A 6,096-nucleotide genomic window follows, 5' to 3' on the forward strand; every position below is an offset into this window, starting at 1 on the left:
TCTATGGATTCGGATCCAAAGCGTTGGGCCGACATGAGAAAAATGCTGCAAAAGTAATTATTTTCAATCATTTGAGCTCTATATCGATCGGTCTCTTTCGTTCATTTCCTAATATAAAGTAACTAATAACTCCCTTGTTCATTTAATTTTCTTTGCCCTCTAGGGTTTGGAGACGGTTCTCAGAAGAAATTGTCGGTGAATTCAAACATGAGCTAGATCTCAGAAGGTTAGTTAATGTGGATAAGCAGCCACCGGGGACCAATCTATGTGGATACTATGTTTGTGAGAACATCCGGAGACACACCTCTGAGCGGAAGGCATCGGATAGCGTGCGGAATGCGACGGATAACTTGCGGAGGAGGCTTAGTCCAGAAGCTCGCTTCCGACCAATTCAAGAAGAATTAGTAGGATTTTTCATGAGGGAAGTCATCAATCCTAAAGGAGAACACTATACCGAGGACGAAGAAATTTATATGCATACCCGAGATTGAAACTTGTTCGAAGTTGTATATGGTCATCCATCCTAATTGTGTATGGAAACTTGTTCGAAGTTGTATATGGTCACCCGAGATTGAATATATATTATATATTCCTCTTGAATTCTTCTTGTTTGAAATTTCATATGCATGTATATAGTAGCATAGAATATGTGTACTGAAACTTCATCAAAATTAAAATAAAACACAAAATAAAATATAAAAGAAATAAAACACTCCAAATTAAAAAGAAACCAGGTTTAGGGGGGCTAAAACCCTAAACCTGCGGAGGAGGCCTTTAGTCCCGGTTGGCCACGAGAACCGGGACTAAAGGTCCTCCGCACCGACGGACCACGGGCGCCCACGTGGACGGGCCTTTAGTCCCGGTCAGCCACAAGAACCGGGACTAAAGCCTTTAGTCGCGGTCCGTAAGAGGCGCGACTAGGGGGGTCTTTAGTCGCGCATATTTAGTCCCGGTTGCACAGCCGGGACTAAAGGCTGTTGCGAACCGGGACTAAAGGGCTTTTTTCTACCAGTGACTGCACCAACAATCTACCACCAACCTTGACAGTTGGTGGTGTCTGGGACCTGCGACTGTGAGTGAAGCTGTACCAATACTAAATGATTGTGTTGTAGTGTCTAAACAAGTGGTACGAGAGTGCTGAGTGCTGGGGAACAAAGATCTGTGGTGCTATGGTGCAAAATTTTCTTGGACTAATGAATGCGGTGGATGAGTGGCTAGCAATTATGTTTAGTTAATGTGAAAGCGTATGTTGAGACGCATCGCTGTCGATCCATCGACATAGAATTAATCGATGATTATGAAGTTTAAACTAACTAGATTTTTCGAGGTAGAATTAAACTTCGTCCTATATTGTCCAGAGAAAACATGTGTTGTTAGGGGAGGTGTTGTCAAGTGCGCTGTTGAATATTGGCTTTCGGAGGGCGATGACTGGAAGTGGACGACATGGTTGCACTTGGTCCATCGGTTGATGTCGATGCACCTAACACTGGATTAGATATGTTGCAGTGGAAGTTGCGTACCTTAGGGTCCTTAATTTAAGTTAAGTTGATGACTCTGATCTCATGAACGATAATGGTCACTGTCGCAATAACTTTATTTGGAAACTAGTGCAGTTGAAACTTAAGAATGTTGACTGATACTTGTGCCGAAGCGTTGTTTTAACTAAAGACAACTTGGTCAAACATCACATAATGGCAGTAAGAAGTGTTGTTTTTGTGACGGCGAGAAAGCAATCTAGCATTTGTTCCATTCATGCCCGTTTGCCCGCATGGTGTGTCAGGTACCGTTTGAGGCTTTTAACCTATCACCTGCAACTAGTATTGCGAACTTGTTCAGGAATTGGTTGGCAATGGTTTGTAGACCACTTAAGGTCAAATTCGGGTCGGAGTGTGTGCTTTATATTGGGCTATATGAATATGTCTTAATCATATTGTGTTTAACAACAACAACAAATTAAATTACTTGCTGGTTATCCTGTCAACAAAAAGTTCATATTGTGTTTAACAATACAAATTTCTTGAAGGTTATCGTGTCCGCTATGTTCTAGATCCATATGTGGACCTCACTTCAACGTGTGGAGTTGCGGGATTCTCATGTTTCTGGGTGCAACCAATTGGAGCTGGTAACCAAGTCTATGTTCAGTCGGTTTGGAAGATAGTCCAGCAATAGCATTGAAGCTGCATAGGTGTATTATGTAATTTCCATTGATGTTGCCGAAGCCTTGTTGTTTTACATTTATTATTACTTTTTGTATGACTTGATATATACAATAAAATATGATTTTATGCATCAATTGATGCAGAGGACATGCATTATTTTCTTTTTCAAAATGAATAGTTCTGAACTATAGAAGAGCTCAAGAAAGCATACTTTCCCAGTTCCAGCAAGCACAATAGAGCCAGCATGTAATCCATTACTAGACCCAAACTAGATTGATGTGCATGTGGTTTCATTGTTTGCAGGGGGGCAGGAGAGGTTGGAATTCCTCTACGAGTCAGGGTTGGGTGTCAGTAATGGGAGCTCAGATGGATTCCAAGCACTGCATCAACCTGGCCCGGCGGCAGTTGTTGCCTCCTCCTCTGCTCCAACGATTGCTGGATCTTCCAAGGTATCTCGGCTGTTCCTTATCTCCCTGGTGAATCTTGTCCATTGTCTTCGTGGATTTGCACGTATACCTACACAATTGTAAAATAAATATCAGTGTTGCCTATGTGAATTGTATTGTTTTTTCTTTACTTTTGAAAATAGAGATACTTGTTTGGTGGTTTCATATTGAATTGTACTATAGAAATGAGCACAATAGTTTCAATGAGCACATACAGAAATGTGGGAAACTAGATTTAATGGACCATGTTGGTTGGGGGTCTGTATGGTTGATTGTCTCCTAAATGAAGTCCAACACAAAATAAAACTACTAATTAGAGTGGGATTGTGGGACACTTGATTTCATGGTTGATTGCATGCAGGGATTGCACTCTTCATGTCATTCTTACTAGGACAAAGGTTGCTACATGCAAATAAAGCTCTATGATTGATGATGTTTAAAGAGAAGCCACCAGTGATAGTTGTTGCACGTTTCATTCAGTGGGCATACTGACCAACAAGGTGGAGAAAGACATCCACATGGAAGCGAGATGATGAAATTAATCATTTAGAATGCTGTGTTATTTCATTTTATTTTCAAGCTTGACAATATGCGTTAATATGTTTTCGGATTAACAAAAAAAAACAAGGGTGTTAATTGAACAGTTTTGAAGTGAGGGAATTAAAAAAAATTGCAAGTTTTTTCCCTCCATTCTTCATTCTAGGTATTTCTCTTTGCATCTTTTACTGAAACTAAGGTAGACATGCATGACCGCAATAAAATTATTTTTACACTATCAGGTGGCAAAGCCCGTATAATAAATAGGAGACCTCCTCTGTTCCAGACATCCCTAAGTAGTACAACAACTATACCCTTGGGCGAGCTGCGATACCCACCACACACCGGCGAGCCGCACGCAGCCGACTGAGCTCCAAAAATGGCAGCCACGCCAGCGACACCACAGGTGCACATCGAGTCCATACAGACGGGCTTGCCGACTCGCGCCATTGAGCCAGACAGGACGCGCCACATCGCTGTGACCGCGCCGCCACTCCCGGAGACCGCGCTGCAGTGGCGCCTCCGCGTGGTGCTGTACTACAGCGCCGATGACGCGCCGTGGGAGGAAGGTATATGGGTAAGGGAGTCGCTGGGCGAGGCGCTGTGCTTCTTCCCGGAGATGGCGGGCAGGCTCCGGCGCCGGGCCGACGGGGACGGGTCGTGGGAGGTGAAGCTAGCTGAACGACGCAGGGGTGAGGTTCCAGCAGGCGACGGTGGAGATGAGCATGGAGGCTTTCCTGGCGGACAAGGACCGGGCGCGGAAGGAAGCCGCGCTGGCGCCGTGGGTCGACGTGAGCGCCGAGGATCCTGATATGTGCTCGCTCCTCTTCATGCAGGTATTTGCACGCGCATTGGGATACTTGCGAAGTTTCTGATTTTTCTTCTTCTTGAATTTGGTCAGTTTCTCAACTTTTAGATCAACGTCTAACCATTATATCATTCTCAAACACTCCCACCGTCCTATATTAATTTTCGCTCAAACTGATATATCTAGTACTAAAATACATTGAAATACATCATGATTTACAAAAGTAGACACTAACAACTTGCTAAATTTGCACACTTCATTTGGATGTCCAAAAACTTTAATAGTAAGAATTAGCTAAAAGATTTATGATGAAATGTGTTACCCATTTCAATTAAAGCCACATAAAAGAGTTCGATACAATTCAAGAGAGGTTGCCTTTAAAAAATATGAAGCCTCTCAATTACCGTAAAACATTAGTATCTGAACTCTAAACCAACCTCACTCACACCACAGCTACACACACGGATTGAGCTTCTGTGACTTAATTGCATCGGCCTTTGGGTGTATGATATGTTGGGCCCAGCTGTCATGCCCCAAAGACAGGTACAGTAAGTCATTGAAGCTGCGTCCACATACACCTAGTTCGTCAGTTAGGCCTACAAACTTCAGTGTGGATTTTTGAGACATGGGTCTGTGCACGTCTGTTTGAATAAAAAATATAACTAATAAATTATATGTCTTTTGCCACAAACATAGTATAGCATATTCAAATTGCGCTACAAATAGAATTGATTTAGTACAATACACAGTTGAGTGGACATGTTCATGAGTGACAGTTGGTTTATACTAAAATCTTTTTTTAACACATTATTGACGCAAGCGCTCATACATACGCACATACACTCACCCTTATGTATGGACGCGCACACATCCTACCTCTATGAGCATCTTCGAGAGAGGGAGCCAGCATATCATCTTAAGATTTACGAAGTCACTATAGGCTTCATCGTCGACGGGAACGTCCCCTCCAACTGAAAGCGCATCGCCGGAAATTCTAAAATAAATCCAGAAATAATGCGAGCACCAGGATTATACTCCACTGTAAAGAGTAATAGTACTCTAGTAATAACGTAGTAATATTAAATACGAGTACTTCTGTTTAGCCAAAAAAAAACAAGTGCATGCATTTTGATGCCCTGAAGCCCTGATCCCCTGTCCACTACAGCTGAATCGATTCCAGGACGGGGGATACGCCATGGGAGTGAGCTGCACGGTGCTGCTGTGTGACCCGCTGTCGCTGGCGAGGTTCCTCCTCACCTGGGCGCGCACGCACAAGGAGATCAAGGAGCAAAACAAGCTCGTCCTCAGGCCGATGATGCAGTACATGGCATACTTCGAGCGGCCGGAGATCTGCTCCAAGCGCAACAGGTCCTTCCCCATCGACAATGTCGCCGCCGACGGTGTCCACGCCCAGACCGTGCTCTTCAGGACCACTGCCGGCGCCGCGACCGGCGACCTCCGCACGCTCGCTGCGGCATGTATCGACCAGGCGAGCAAGGAGCTCGAGGTGGACAGGGTGTCGCGGTTCACGCTCGTCGTCGCCCCCTGAGACTCCGCCCGTGGAGCGACGATCGTCGAGACGTCGCTCACGGCGGATGGCCTGAAGAAGGGTGGCGCCGGCCATGCGCTGGAAGCCGCGGGGTGGAGCGAGCTGAGGCTGGAGGAGGTGACTCTCAGGGACGTCAACCCCGTGCATGTGTCGTACAGAATTGTGGCGGGCGGAGACGAAGGGCTCGTCGTCGTTATGCCTGACGGCGATGGTTTCCTCGTCACGGCGACTATTCCGAAGTAGACGCTGCCAGACGAAATGATTTACTTCAAGGATTGTTATTCAGTGAACTCAGATAAGCAAATGTCGACTCACAAAACCATGTTTACTAGATGATCTCCCATACGTTACTGTGGACAATATTGCCTAAAATTAGTGTTTTACTCTGCAATTTGACTCTCTTAAAAGGATTAGCAAAATCAATGAATAAATGATTGTTATTTGACAACAATACTTAAGAATGATACATGACTATAACGGTACACGGGTAAGTAAGATCGATCCTCCGAGTGCAGCGATTCGGTGCCCAGGCTCATCTGCACCTGATCAGAAAAAAATTTCAAAACAAATACTAGAAAATTTCCAAAAATTCCAAAA

The 6,096-nt window shown here is 44.5% G+C and overlaps 1 pseudogene; it reads left to right on the forward strand.

Annotated features, from left to right (window-relative positions):
• The first annotated feature begins 3,475 nt into the window (after positions 1 to 3,475).
• LOC123142237 (uncharacterized) lies at positions 3,476 to 5,775 on the forward strand (annotated as a pseudogene).
• The last annotated feature ends 321 nt before the right edge of the window (positions 5,776 to 6,096 follow it).

This window comes from Triticum aestivum, chromosome 6D, assembly GCF_018294505.1.
Source record: "Triticum aestivum cultivar Chinese Spring chromosome 6D, IWGSC CS RefSeq v2.1, whole genome shotgun sequence".
NCBI lineage: Eukaryota > Viridiplantae > Streptophyta > Magnoliopsida > Poales > Poaceae > Triticum > Triticum aestivum.